The sequence below is a fragment of the Petaurus breviceps genome, unplaced genomic scaffold (genome assembly GCF_028583685.1).
Source record: "Petaurus breviceps papuanus isolate PSGF00001 unplaced genomic scaffold, PetGlider_PUasm1.0 90721, whole genome shotgun sequence".
NCBI classification, from domain to species: Eukaryota; Metazoa; Chordata; class Mammalia; order Diprotodontia; family Petauridae; genus Petaurus; species Petaurus breviceps.
This window is the reverse complement of record NW_027187322.1, coordinates 7,623,376-7,638,188: the sequence shown is the minus strand read 5'-3', so window position 1 is coordinate 7,638,188 and position 14,813 is coordinate 7,623,376. Positions and strand designations below refer to the sequence as shown.

The 14,813-nt window shown below is 42.7% G+C and overlaps 1 protein-coding gene and 1 pseudogene across 1 annotated transcript in view; both read left to right on the top strand.

Moving 5' to 3' along the window:
- The window catches only part of DHCR7 (7-dehydrocholesterol reductase), a 300,532-nt gene that overhangs the window by 217,859 nt on the left and 67,860 nt on the right, over window positions 1-14,813 (top strand). The gene's annotated exons all lie outside the window — the stretch shown is intronic.
- LOC138144969 (mas-related G-protein coupled receptor member A-like) lies at window positions 238-1,166 on the top strand (annotated as a pseudogene).

The window sequence follows — 14,813 nt, the reverse complement described above, 5'->3', positions numbered from 1 at the left end:
GTAAGTGTCTGAGGCTAGATTAGACAGTATTTCTTACTTTGGCCCAGCGTTCTGAGTGGAGATGACGCCACCTTGCTGAACCCTAGAAAGAGGGAGTGGGGAAGGGGAGGCTCTTACTACTCAGAAGAGGGAGGGGAGTGATTCTCTGGAAAAGCCCCTGATGCATTCATTCCCTTATCTTGGTGTCTCCAGGGCGTCTGAGAGGAGCCGGGCTTCGGGGGACTGGGACCAAACACCATGGCTGTGTCCACCACCCCTGAGCAGTGGGACTATGTTTATGACAACGGAAGGGAGAGGAATGAAAGTGAGAGTTTGGTTTTTGGAGCACCAGCAGAGTTTCATTTAAGTGACTGGATGGAGATGCTCTCACTGCTCATTGCCCTGGTTGGGCTGGTGGGGAACAGCGAGGTCCTGTGGCTCCTGGGCTTCCGCATCCAGAAGAACCCCTTCTCAATCTACATCCTCAACCTGGCGGCGGCCGCCGCCCTCTTCCTGTGTTGTGCTGTTCTGATCTCCATACACTATACCCTTGGTTATGATACTTTCCCGTTCGCGGCATTTATCTACGCCGCATGCAAGTCTTACTGTTTAGGCCTGAACGTCCTGGCTGCGATCAGCACCGAGCGCTGTCTAGCCGTGCTCTTCCCGGCTTGGTACCTATGTCACCGCCCCAAGCACACGTCTGCAGCTGTGTGCGCTGTCCTCTGGGCTCTGGCTACTCTTTTCTGGGCAGCGGATTTTGTTCTTTGTACTTATGTTAACAATCATCTTACTTTACGAGTGCTTAATCCACCTCGCCCCAGTGCTGTCCGTGTCCAGCCTGACGCTGCTGCTGCGGGTCCAGTGCAGCTCCCAGCGCCGGCAGCCCCCCAGGCTCCACCTTCTGATCCTGGTCACGGTCCTCGTGTTCCTGCTCTGTGGCCTGCCCAGGGGAATCCATGCCGCGATATCCGGTTTGACATTTAATTTCTTGTTTTATTTGCCCTTTAAGCTCCTGGTCTTTCTGAAGAGCAGCGCATACCCCTTCATTTACTTCTTGCTGGGCAATCATAGGCATGGAAGAGCCTCTCAGGGTGGTCCTCCAGAGGGCCCTGGCGGATGAGCAGGAGTTGGAGGGTGAGAGGAGGGACTCCCGCCTCAGTAACACCTGGGAGACGTCATTCTAACGATAAGGAGAAGATGTTTGGGCCCAGGAGGCCATGAAGTGAGCTCTCCGACCCAGCTGCAGCTGACTTCCCACCTCCCTGGGAGGGGAACCAGGATTCCTCCCAGATCTCCTGCTGGTGCCTATTTTTTAAAGTCTAAGTAATGAACAAGCAATTATTAGGTGCCTAATGTATGCCAGGAACTATGCTAAGAGCTTTACATGTATTTCCTATAATTCCCACAATATTCTTGGGAGGTAGATGCTCCAATGATCCCTATTTTACGGGGGACGAAACTGAGGTAGCCAAAGATCCAGTGACTGACCATGGCTCTCAAAGCTGGGTTTGAGCTCAGGTATTGCTGGCTCCAGGCTCAATGCTCAGTGCACTCTGGAGGCCCCAGATGGCTCAAGGCTTCAGGATTTAGTGCACTTGGGGAGGGAGGTCCAGGGTCTCCTGTGCCACCAGCGCAGAGGAAGGCCAATGCAAGAGATGCACTGGCCATGTTCTGTAGAGAGAAGACATCTAAGGCACTCTATCTCCTGACCTATTTTTGTGACTCTCTGTAAATGAACATTTCTGAACTGGTTCATACAGACCTGAAGTCCTGAAGGCAGTATTAATCTTTCAAATACTTGTACAAGTGTTAAGTGATTTAGTGAACAAATAAAACTGCTGCTCTTAAAAAAAAAAGTAGAAAAACCCAACAGTCACCTGCAGCCAAAGAAAATTATAAGCCCCTATTGGGGTGGTTTCGAACTTCTTTGAAGCTACATTATGATAACATTCTAAGCCATACAAAATGTAAATTGCTTATACTTATGCGACCTAGCCAACTCCAACTATTTCAAATTGTTGGCCATACAATATATAAAGAGGAATTTCTGCCAAGTCTGCTATAGAGAATTCTCAATTAGATGGTAAAATGTTTATGGGGAAGAAATAATCCTCTAAGACTTAAGAAAACTTAAAACACACAATAAAATCTCTCTAAATGTGTTGTTAATTAAATTACTCTATGGAATAAGAGAAGACCCAGTAAAGAATCGGGTTTTAGCTCTGCCCCTGACAATATGTGAGTCCGTGATCCTGGGCAAATGTGACCTAAACCTTGTAGTGCCTTGCCCTTTCTCCTTCTCTTCAGGCAGTTCTCTGAGACTGGAGGAGGAGTTGCTACTCTGCATTGATGGATGGAGTCAACATATTAGAAGTTCTCTATACAAATGAAGTCATAGTCATTGAACCATTATCTTCCCCTCCAAAAAATTAACCTTTATCCTGTAGAGACAGTTTGGTATAGGAGAAAAAGAGTGTTGGACTTGGAGTTAGAAAAGCAAGGCTTGGATCCTGCCCTGCCACTACCTGTGTGCCCATGGACTAGTTACTTCACCTGTTTCCTCTATGGTAATGTTTGTATACCCATAGTATGCCTCTCACTGGTTATACTGTGATATTCATATGAAAATGTGTGAAAAAAAAGCTAGTCAACAGCTTCTCAAAGTTGTGGTCAGGGAATAATGAGACAGGTTCCAGGAGGTCAAAATATTTTCATAATAATACATGTTAATTTCTAAATTAGAAATTGGAGTGTCCTCAACTGCTAAGTATTAAAGGGTCTTGAGACAAGAATGTTGGAGAACTATTGAACTTAGTCAAAACTTTGTTGTGATCAGTATCAGTGAAGGGGATTCCTGATACTAGTAAAGTCACAGATATTTCATGCTTTGCCCCCAAATACATGGCATCCTTAAAAGAAGAGAAATACAAGTTTGCCATATTTGGATTGATTTTAAAATAGAAATTCGTACATGAGGCAGCTGCTTGAATAGAACAGTCTGTGGAAGAAAACTACTCAGTATTGTACGACAAGTGAGAGCCGAAAATGGAATTTTCCACTTTGCCTCCTGAGATCTAGTACTAGGTTTGCACAACTTTTGAGAAAGTTCCACAGAACCTTGCTGGGGGATGCCCTTCTTCTATTAGTGAGACTCCAATTCTGTGCCATACAAAAGATTTTTAAGTTAGTAACATTCAAGTCCTTTTTCTAGTGAATAGCAAAACACCACAGTATTTGTGGAATCTAACATTCTAGCTGCCCGAGTGTGCCAGTCAGTGTGCCAGTGAGCCAGTCAATGGCCACTACTCTTTAGGCACTGTTTTAAGAAAAAAGCAAAGCATTTTGGCTTAGCAGTCATTCAGCAATGCTAAGAGGTAGGCCAATCTAAGAATCTCGGGAAAAGATAGATTTCATATCTCTCTCTATATATCTATATATTTCATTATAGTTAAATCCACCCGGACGAAAGTTCGTGAAATCATTAAAACAGATGGGAAATGTTGCCTTGCATTGCAAACTCTTGCAAACAAACTGTGTTAAATCATGTCCCTATTAGGAATGTTTTAATTTTCCTCTGTAGACATCGACAGATAAAACCTAGCTAGAATGGTAAAATGAACACTGGACTGAGTCAGGAGAATCCCAGTTCTATAACTGATTAGCTATGTGATCATGTTTAGGTAAACTTCAACGAGCCTCTCATATGTGCATTGAAGACGTTAATGTACAGTTACTGTGAGTATGTTTCTGAAAGCAGTTATCAAAGCATAAAGCAGTAGAGAAATGTTAAAAGATAGTCTTTGACTGAGCATGGAAAGTCAACATTTTTGCTAATAAATGAAATTTCAATACAAGGTCAAGGAGGCTCAGAGTAAGAATAGCTCCCACCTCCCAAAGACCGGCTATTTTCTGATCATGTCCTCCCAGATTTTACTGAAACCATCCCTTTCCTCATTTTTCATAGCATATTTGCCCCCTTCCATTCTTATACCACAGTTCAGTATTTTTAAATATTTTTTATATTTCCATTCTTATACCACAGTTCAGCATTTTCCCAGTCATTGCGCACCTTCTTAATTTCCATTGCTTTGCTTTTATGAAATCAATATTTTTGTCCAGGTGTGGTTTCTTACTTCTTCTTCCATCTCTTTTTCTAATAGTCCTGGCAGTGGTCTTGCTTTCCAGAATGACTGGACCAACTGAAAACTCCAAGAATAGAGGGGGCACTTTCCAATAATCTTCAGGCTCTTATTAGATAATAATCCTGCACAGAAAATCACAGGGTTTTCTCTCATCCCTTGATAAACTTACTCTGGATCCAGGTCCTCTTAGAATCTCCAGACCAGAGGATAGAACCACATCTCCAGGTTTATTGTCCCGAATAAGCCCCATCTCTTCACAGCAGATGTGTGCCACATAGCCTGGAGGCAAGGGGTAGAGTCACCTCCTGTTATCCCAAGGACAGTGGTATGGATTATCCACACAGTACCCAAAGAGGTGTGGGCTACTGAGTCTTTTCTTTTCCATAATCTCTTCAGAAATGTCTCATGACTCAAGAAAGTATAGAAACTGTGAAGGGGACAGCTTCAGAGAAACTTGGGGAGACTTTTCATAAGCTGATGCAAAGTAAAGTGAACAGAACAAAAAGAAAAATACATAAAATAACAACACTTAAAAAAACTTTGAAAGACTTCAGAATTCTGGGCAAATCAAGGACTAGGCACAAATGAGGAGGATGAGTGAGGAGATGGTCTCAAAGATATGTTTTTTGGGGCATTATCAAGGCAGAAATTTGGCTTGCCGGAATCTACTCATCACAGAGTTTTTCTCCTTTCTTTCTGTTTCCCAATGGCATTTAGTGGAGAAATAAAGGGGGGGGGGAAGAATAATTAATGGATTAATTTAAGAAGAGCACTACTGAGTGGCCCCTGTAATCCTCTTCTTTAATGAGGCCTCCTTAAGTGATTACTTGTGGAATAAAGGAGTATGTGGAGGGTGAGGGAGGATGAAACAACTAAATAAAACAATAAAAATATTTGTAATTAAAATCACGCAATAAAAAATTTATGACCAACATCCCTCAACAGAAAAAATAACTTCTCTGATTTTCCAGAAAGAACCTTGAGTCACCACAAAAATAGAAAGCAAAGTCGTTTTTTCTGCTGTGCAGTCCACTCATGTCCTGCTTGAATCTTTTCTATTAAACAGGGCCTGCCCAGTTCAAACTGCAATCTTCTCAGAGAGCTGTGGCTTCAGTGCTTCATCCACATTTTAAAGCTCCAGATGTAATAAAAGTAGCATCAACTTTCCGTCCTTTTAAAAAAAATTGCCTCATTTCTCTAGGTATGAGAAATGGGAAGATTATAGAAACTATATCTCTCCCCCTGATTTAGGAGATCTGAAATCATTGCTTGAGATATAATATCCCTACTACTAATGGACCATCCACATTCTCATGGAGCAACAAGTGTGAACACACCCACACCATGTACCAGGATGATGAATGGGGATCTCTGCTGGGGTCTGAGGCAGCCTCTCTTGAGTTCAGGTCTATTGCAACAGGAAACAGAGCACTCAGCAGAATGTACTGACTTCATCTGTGGTCAGAGGATCCTGACCTCTAGGAAGTGCTGAGGAGTCTAGATTGTGTGCTGTCACGCAATGTACCCCCTTACCCTGAGATTTATCTCAGTGACTAAGAGTAAGTGCGCAGGAGTACGCAAGAAGTTCTGGACACAGCCTCCCTGTTCTCTGATTGGCTCCCCCTACCTTCCCTCATTAGCTATTCTTGAGCTCTGCAAATGCACTTTGGGGATTTAAGGACTGAAGCATGAGGGGACTAGAGAGATGTAATGACAGGCCTGTCTTGCCAATAAAACTGTGCCTCTTCCCATTTCTACTGGCTTGACTTCTCCTTTATGTGCGAAGCATAAGAACTATCTTTGATTTTTCTTCTTAACATATGAGTGTGAAGACACACAACTTAAAGACTGAATGGGGACAATTTAATACAGAAAAATGATCAGAACACTAAATTATGTACACACACATGCATACACACATACATATATACACACAAACACACTTGGAGAAAAATGTAACCTTCACTTGTGTGGGAATATTATCTTGGCTTTGCTTTGAAAAAGAAATGATAGTAATTTAATTATTGCATGCTGGAGAATTAGGAATGTAAAAAATGTTGAAGGACCCCAAGGTTGCTAGAGAATATTGGAGACTGCAGACCTGCAAAAGATTATGGTAACTCAGGTCATCTGCATAGGCAAATTTCATGATTAAAGAGGCTAAAAATGAAAATGGTAGAAATCAGATCATGATTTTGACATAGAGAATTTCCCAAAGACTATTGATTAAACAGGGTAAATTTGAGGAGTTGTGGATGTTTAAAAGAAAGATGAGTCACTCAAAGTCCTGAGGCTCTCCTTTAAGTCATTGAAGTATGAGAGCTTGGGAGATGAAAACCTGGTAAAGTCCAAGATTGGGGTGGTGAAAACCAGCTCTGTGGAAACTCTGGGTCTTAGAAGTTGGGAGCAAGGAGAAAGTTTCAGTCCAGTGACTCCTGATGGCTCAGAGAGAACAGAGATTTCTCTGAGGAAGAGCTTCTGTGACATGTAGAGGAGATCAGCCATCTAGAATAAAGTGAAGGGCAGTTTTTCATACAAGTCTGTTGCTCTAGGCTGCCTCCCCTATCTAGAGAAGGAAAAGTAGAAGGGGCTTTAGAGCAGATTTCTAATTCTGTTAAGGAGCATTACATGTGTCTGTCTGGCTTAGAGATCACCTGGACTATATTGCTGTGAGGTCAATTCTGAATAGAAAACTCAGTTTACATTTTAAAGGGGGAGACAATGCACAAATGAGTGATCACCAGGAGGGGAAGTTTGAACCTAAAAGGTACTGGGAAGGCAAGAACTATCTGTAGAAATCTAGAGCTATGCAAGACTTTCCTTTCCCCTTCCCTGACAACCTCCAGGACCCCACCCTTTCCATGCCCCCTTTCCAGCCACACACAAATATCTGAAGGCCTGGGACAGCTCAGCTGAAGAGGCACACCTGTGGACAATGCCAATGAGCTGGTCTAGATCCCAGCAACAGAACAGAACCACATGGTTCCACCCAGACTGTCAGGGTTCTAAGTTCCTCCTTTGAAAATGAAATGAAATCCCTTTAGTCTTCTCTGCAGCTCTTGGGCTCTCATTTGACTTGATTTGCCTCTATACAACCATCATTTCACCATACAGTGTATAAATGCAATGTGTGACAGATTCATAAGCAGTAATTTTTAGATTTTTATATCTTACTTTTATGTCTTAAATATAACTACTAATTAAGACTAAGAGACCCGGGAAAGACCTTACCTTTAAAAGGTCAATGTCTCCAACTGTATCTTGGGCCATCTCCAGTCATCCTGGCTTATATTTAGATTATTAAGATTTATTTATTTAGTTTTAATTTTCAACATTCCACTTTATAAGATTTTGAATTATAAATTTTCCCCTTTCCTCTCCTCCCTCCTCTCCAAGAGGGCATGAAATCTGATATAGGTTATACATGTATAATCACATTAAAGTCATTTCCATCTTAGTCATGTTGTGAAAGAAGAAGTGGAACAAAAGGGGAAAACTGAAGGAAAGGAAAAGAAAAACAAAAAAAGAGAAAATGGTATGCTTTGATCTTCATTCAGACTCCAAATAGCTTTCTCTGCATGTGGATAGCCTTTTTCATCATGAGTCTTTGAGGATTGTTTTAGATCATTGAGTTTCTCAGAAGAGCTAATTCTATCAAAGTTGGGCACTGCAAAATGTTATTGTTTCTGTACAGAATGTTCTCTTGGTTCTGCTCACTTCACTCAGCATCAGTTTATGTAAGTGTTTCCAAGTTTTTCTGAAGTTGACCTGCTCATCATTTCTTATGGAGCAATTGTATTCCATTACATTCATATATCATAACTTGTTCAGTCATTCCCCCAATTGCTGGGCATCCCCTCAGCTTCCAATTCTTGGCTACCACAAAAAGAGCTGCTATAAATATTTTTGTACATGTGAGTCTCTTCCACATTTTCATGATCTCTCTTTGGGATGCAGACCTAGAAGTGATATTGCTGGTTCAAAGTGTATGCACAGTTTTATAGCCCTTTGGGCATAGTTCCAAATTGCTCTCCAGAATGGTTGGATCAGTTCACAACTCCAATATAATGCACTAGTGTTCCAATTTCCCCACATCCCCAACATCTATTACTTCCCTTTTTTTTGGTCATATTAGTTAATCTGATAGGTGAGAGGTGGTACCTCAGAGTTGTTTTAATTACCATTTTTCTAATCAATAGTGATTTGTAGCATTTTTAAATGTGATTATAGATAGCTCTAGCTTCTTCATCTGAAAAATTCCTATTCATATCCTTTGAACATTGATCAATAGAGGAATGATTTTTATTTTTATAAATTTGGCTCAGTTCTCTGTACATTTTAGAAATGAGGCATTTTACAGAGACCTTGGCTATAAAAATTGTGTCCCAGCTTTCTGCTTCCCTTCTAATCATTGCATTGGCTTTTTTCTGCAAAACTTTTTCAATTTAATGTAATCAAAACGATCCATTTTGCATTTCATGTTTAGTGATAATTTTTCCCCCTTCTTCATAGGTTTGGTAGGTAACATATTCCTTGCTTTCATAATTTGCTTATAGTCTCCCCCTTTGTGTGTAAATCATGTAACCATTTTGACTTAATTTTGTTATATGGTGTAAGATTTTGTTCTGTGCCTAATTTCTGCCATACATTTTACAGTTTTCCAACAGTTTTTGTTAACTATTGAGTTCTTACCCCAGAAATTGGAGTCTTTGGGTTTATCAAATTGTCATTGACTAGTGTCTTGTGTGCTTAATCTATCCCACTGGTCTGCCACTCTATTTCTTAGCGAAGGAAACACATTTCTATACTACACTATAACACCACGACAGGAGTAAGGGAAAACGGGAGAAGTAAGCGCCTAGTATGTGCACTGTGCTAAACTCTTTATTACAAATATTATCTCATCTGATCCCCAGAAGAACGTTTTGAAGTCGGTGCCCTTATTAGCTTCATTTTACAGTTGAAGAACTAGAGGCAGACGGACGTCGAGTGCCTTGTCCAGGGCTGCACAGACAGTGTCTGAGGGCGGATTTGAAATCATTTCTTTAGCTCAGCTCCCTGTGCACTGTGGCACCACCTTGCCATATCTAGCCCTAGAGCCAGGGAACTAGAAGGAGGAGACTCTCACTCATGAGAGGAGCGAGAGGAGTAAATCTCTGGGAAAGTCCCAGATGCGCTTCCCTGTCTTCCTGAACCCCAGGGCGTCTGAAAGGAGCCGGACTTCCTGGGGCTAGGACAAGCCACCGTGGCTGTGTCCGCCACACCTGGGCAGCGGGACTATGTGTATGACAAGGGAACGGAGAGAAGGGAAAGAGAGACTTTGGTTTTGGGAGCACCAGGAGGGTTTTCTTTAAGTGACTGGATGGAGATCGTCTCTGCGGACATCGCCCTGGTGGGGCTGGGGGGGAGCGGCGCGGTCCTGTGGCTCCTGGGCTTCCGCATCCCAAGGGAGCCCTTCTCCGTCTCTCCGTCTACATCCTCTACCCGGCCGGGGCCGGGGCTCTTCCTTTGCTGCTCCTTTCTGATCTGCCTGCATGCATTTGTTAAATATTTGCACTTCTTTCACGTACGCGGTATTTCTCTGCCTCGCGTACACGTCCTACAGCGAGGGCCAGAGCCTCCTGGCTGTGCCCAGCACCGGGCGCTGTCTGGCCGTGCTCTTGCCGGCTTGGTTCCTGTGTCACCGCCCGAAGCACACGTCCGCCGGCCGCGGTGTGCGCTGGGCTCTGGGTAGCAGATTTTGTCCTTTGTGCTTATGTTAGCGCTCAGCCTTTCAGTGACACATAGTCCGGAATACCGCTCGTGTGGTCAGTCCGTTTCACCCCAGGGTTGTGCGGGTCCAGCGCAGCTGCCAGCGCCGGCAGCCCCCCAGGCTCCACCTCCTGGTCCTGCTCACGGTCCTCGTGTTCCTGCTCTGTGGCCTGGCCCTGGCGATCCAGGGTGCAATGCCGCATTTCAGCTTAGATTGCATACCTATGGTTCCCTACGCCCCTGGCCTGGCTGAAAAGCAGCGCATGCCCCTTCATTTACTTCTTGCTGGGCAGTTGAAGGCATAGAAGAGGGAAGGAGACGCTCAGGGTGGTCTTCCAGAGAGCGCTGGCGGATGAGACTCCCGCCTCAGCAGCATCTAGGAGATGCCGTTCTAATGAAAAAGAGAAGATGCTTGGGCCCGGGAGGCCATGAAGTGAGCTTTATGACCCAGCGACCCCCCCCCTCCCCCCAGTAACCAGGCATCCCTCCTACCTGGGAGGGAAGCAAAGAGCCCCTCATGTCTTCTGCTGGTTCCTAGACTTTGAGTTTGAGGTAATGAAGGCATTTATTACGTGCCTGATGTATACCAGGCACAGGGCTAAGAATTTTATAGAGATCTCCTTTACCTCCCACAATATTCTTGGGAGGTAGGTGCTCTAATGTTCCCCATTTTACAGGGGATGAAACTGAGGCTAGCAAAGATTCAGTGACTGGCCCTGAGTCCCAAAGGTGGTAAGTGACTTGGGTTGAATTTGAGCTCAGATATTCCAGTCTCCAAACTATATGCTCTGTGTACTCTGGAGCCTTCAGATGGCGGGAGGCTTCAGGATTTAGTGTACTTGTGGAGGGAGTTCCAGGGCCTCTTGTGTCACCAGCCCAGAGGAAGGACATTCCAAGAGATGGTGATTGTCCCTTTTCTGGAGAGTTCAGGAAAGACACCATCTCCTCTCCAAAGACGTCAGAAGTCCCTCCCCTCCTGTTCAACAGAGTCTTCTGACCTTAGGGCCCTGACAAGTAGAATCCACTGTAATGTTTCTATGCATAATTGATAGAGTTCTGTACTTAGAATTCTCATTAAGGCTTCTTTTTCTATAGTGAAGGGGACATTACTAATCATTCTGTGCCTTTGGAGCCCAGGATACTTCTGACACTCTGGGCGTCGTGCTTCAGTTCATACTCCATTAGAATCTTCTTCCTGGAGTTCAGAATTCCCTAGTTCCTATGCCCAAAGGGCAGTCAAATGGAATATACCTCCTGATCTAGCATTCCTCTGCTAGGTGTGTATCCCAAACAGATCATAAAAATGGGAAAAGGACTTACATGAGCAAAAATATTTATAACAGTTCTTTTTGTGTGGTCAAAGAATTGGAAAATGAAGGAAGCCCTCAACTGAGGAAATGCTGAACAAACTGTGATATATAAAAGTAATGGAACAGTATTGTTCTATAAGAAATGATGAGCAATGGGCCATCTAGGTGGTGCAGTGAGTAGAGCACTGGCCCAGGAGTCAGGAGGACCTGAGTTCAAATACAGCCTCGACATTTAACACTAGCCAGGTGATCTTGGGCAAGTCACTTAACCCCAATTGCCCTGTCCTCCCCCCTCTAAAAAAAAAGAAAAATAAATGATGAGCAGGAAGATTGCAGAAAAACCTGAATTTACATGCAGTGAAGCAAACTGAAGTGAACAGTACTGGAAGAACATTGTACACAGTAACAGCAACATTGTAAAATGATCAACTATGACTTACTTTGCTCTTCCCAGCAATGAAATGATCCAAGAAAAGTCCAAAAAGCTCATGAGTGAAAGTATTATCCACATCCAGAGAAAGAATAGAGTCTGAATCAGAACTGATAGAGTCTGAATACATATTGAAACATACTATTTTTGAGACACAGAGGCAGGCCCGGAAGAGGTAGCCGGCAGAGGAAGGCCCGGAAGGGGCCTGATCAACTCAGAGGGCAAGTCGTCCCACCTACCACAAGGGCCACTACCAGGCCTATCACCAAAGGCCTGGGACTGGAAAGAGCAAGGTAAGAACCAAATACAGGGCCCCCTGTCCAGGACAGCAAATACTCCTGGGGCTACCACTTCATAGCCCAGAAATTAAAAAAGAAAAAAAAGCCCCTATCAGGACCTCCAAACACCAGGATGACAGAGTGAACCTCACCTGCTCAAAACTCCCCCTCTGACCCTGAAAACATAGTAACTCTTGCCCCAGGGCAAAACCCTCTACAGTAAAGGCTTGGGATCCATAGAGGAAGGGCTTGGCTAGGGCCCCCAGCCTCAAAATGCGTAGAAAGCAGACTACAAAGACTCTGAAATCCTACTATCCTCAGAGGGAGGAACCAAACTCAGAGGGAGACAATGTGGACTCCGCACCCACAGCTGAAACATCAACAGGGAATGGGTCCCAAGCACAGAAAGCTCTCCTAGATGAGATCAAAAGGAACTTTGAAAACCAAATGAGAGAGATAGAAGACAAAATGAATAATACTCTCAAAACCTAAATAGAATTAGAAAAACATTATAATGAAGAAAACATCTCTCTAAAAAGAAAAGTGTATGATATGGAAAAGGAGCTACAAAAATTAACCAAGGAAAATGATTTCCTAAAAACTAGAATCAACCAAATTGAAACAAATAACTCTACGAAGAACCAAGAATTAGTCAAACAGAACAACAAAAATGAAAAATTAGCAAAGGAGGTAAAATACTTCAAAGAAAAAATAACTGGCCTGGAAAACAGATCCAGGAGACATAATCTGAGAATCATAGGCCTACCAGGAAATCATGATGAAAAAATGAGCCTGGACAATATTCTCCAAGAGCTCTTTAAGGAAAACTGCCCTGAGATACTAGAACCTGAGGATAAAACAGAAATCGAGAGAATCCACCGGACACCTGCTGAAAGAGATCCCAAACTGAAAAGTCCTTGAAATGTTGTGGCCAAATTCCAGAACTACCAGATAGAAGAGAAAATACTTCAAGCGGCAAGAAACAATTCAAATATCGAGGGTCCACAGTGAGGATCGCACAGGATTTGGCAGCCTCTACACTGAAAGATCAGAGGCAGTGGAATACAATTTTCTGGAAGGCAAAAGAGCTCAGGTTACAACCAAGGATCACCTTCCCAGCGAGACTGAGCATATTCTTCCAGGCAAAGAGATGGTCATTCAACGACATAACAGAGTTCCAGACCTTCTTGATAAAAAAGCCAGAACTCAATGGAAAATTCAACCTCCAATTACGAGATGCAACAGTGACGTAGAAAGGTAAACAAGGAAAACACACACACACACACACACACACACACACACACACACACACACACTGCTATTTGATAAGAGCAAACTGGTTATAGGCAAGTGGAGGATATGAGTATAAAATATGACGATAAAAATAATCTTATTAAGGGCTACAAAGGGACTGCAATGGAAGAAAGGGAATGAATGAAGTGGAAAAGGGTAAATTATGCCACACAAAGAGGCATAAAAACTGTATAGCAGAGGAAAAGAAGGGAGGGAGATGGGAATCATATGAGCTTTTCCCTCATTTGTCCTGGTGAAAGGAGGGAATAACAATCCGTTAAGCATAGGACTCTGTGGAGAATAAATGCAAAAAGTATCATTTTAGAGGGAAAGAGGGGAGGGAGAGGAGCTTCGCATGAGATTTGTTCCTATCACTCTTGGTGTGAAGAAGAAATAACATACTTCATTAAGTATAAAAATATCCTACAGGCAGTAGGAGGGGGAAAGGGCTACGAAAGGGGGGGTGGTTAGTAGGGAGGGAAAAAGTAAGGGGAAAGGGGAGGTAAAGGGAAGGGGGTTGATAAGGGAATACTGAGGGAGGTGGTGGTCAAAAGGAAAACTATTAAGGGGGAAGGGAGAAGGGGAGAAAACATGAACATTAACAGGGGTGGGAATAGGATGGAGGGAAAGAAACATATAACAATCATAACTGTAAATATGAATTGAATGAACTCTCTGATAAAATGCAGATGGATAGCAGAATGGATTAGAAATCATAATCCTACAATATGCTGTTTACAAGAAACACATCTGAAACAGAGGAATACACACAAGGTAAAGGTAAAAGGTTGGAGTAAAATACATCATGCCTCAGCTAAAATTAAAAAAAAGCATGGGTAGCAATCCTTATCTCAGATAAAGCAAAAACAAAAATTGACCTAATTAAAAGAGATAAGGAAGGAAACTATATCCTGTTAAAAAGGCACCATCGAGAATGAAGCAATATCATTACTTAACATGTATGCACCAAGTGGTGTAGCATCCAAATTTCTAGAGGAGAAGGTAAAGGAATTAGAGGAAGAAATAGACAGCAAAACCATACTAGTGGGAGACCTTAATCTTCCCCTATCTGAACTTGATAAATCTAACCTCAAAATAAACAAGAAAGAAGTTAAGGAGGTAAACAGGATTTTAGAGAGGGTAGATATGATAGATCTCTGGAGAAAACAGAATGGGGATAAAAAGGAATATACCTTCTTCTCAGAGGTAGATGGCTCATACACAAAAATTGACCATGTACTAGGACATAAAAATGTCACAAGTCAGTGCAGAAAGGCAGGAATATTAAATGCATCCTTCTCAGATCATGCTGCAATAAAAATTATATGCAATGAAGGGCCATGGAAAGACAGACTAAAAACTCATTGGAAATTAAACAATTTAATCCTAAAGAATGAGGGGGTCAAACAAGAAATTATAGAAACAATCAGTAATTTCATTCAAGAGAATGATAATAGTGAGACAACATACCAAAATTTGTGGGATGCATTAAAGGCAGTTCTTAGGGGAAGTTTTATATCCCTGCGTGCATACATGATTAAATTAGAGAAAAGGGAGGTCAACTAATTGAGCATGCAATTGAAAAACCTATAAACAGAACAAATTCAAAATCTGCAATTAAATACTA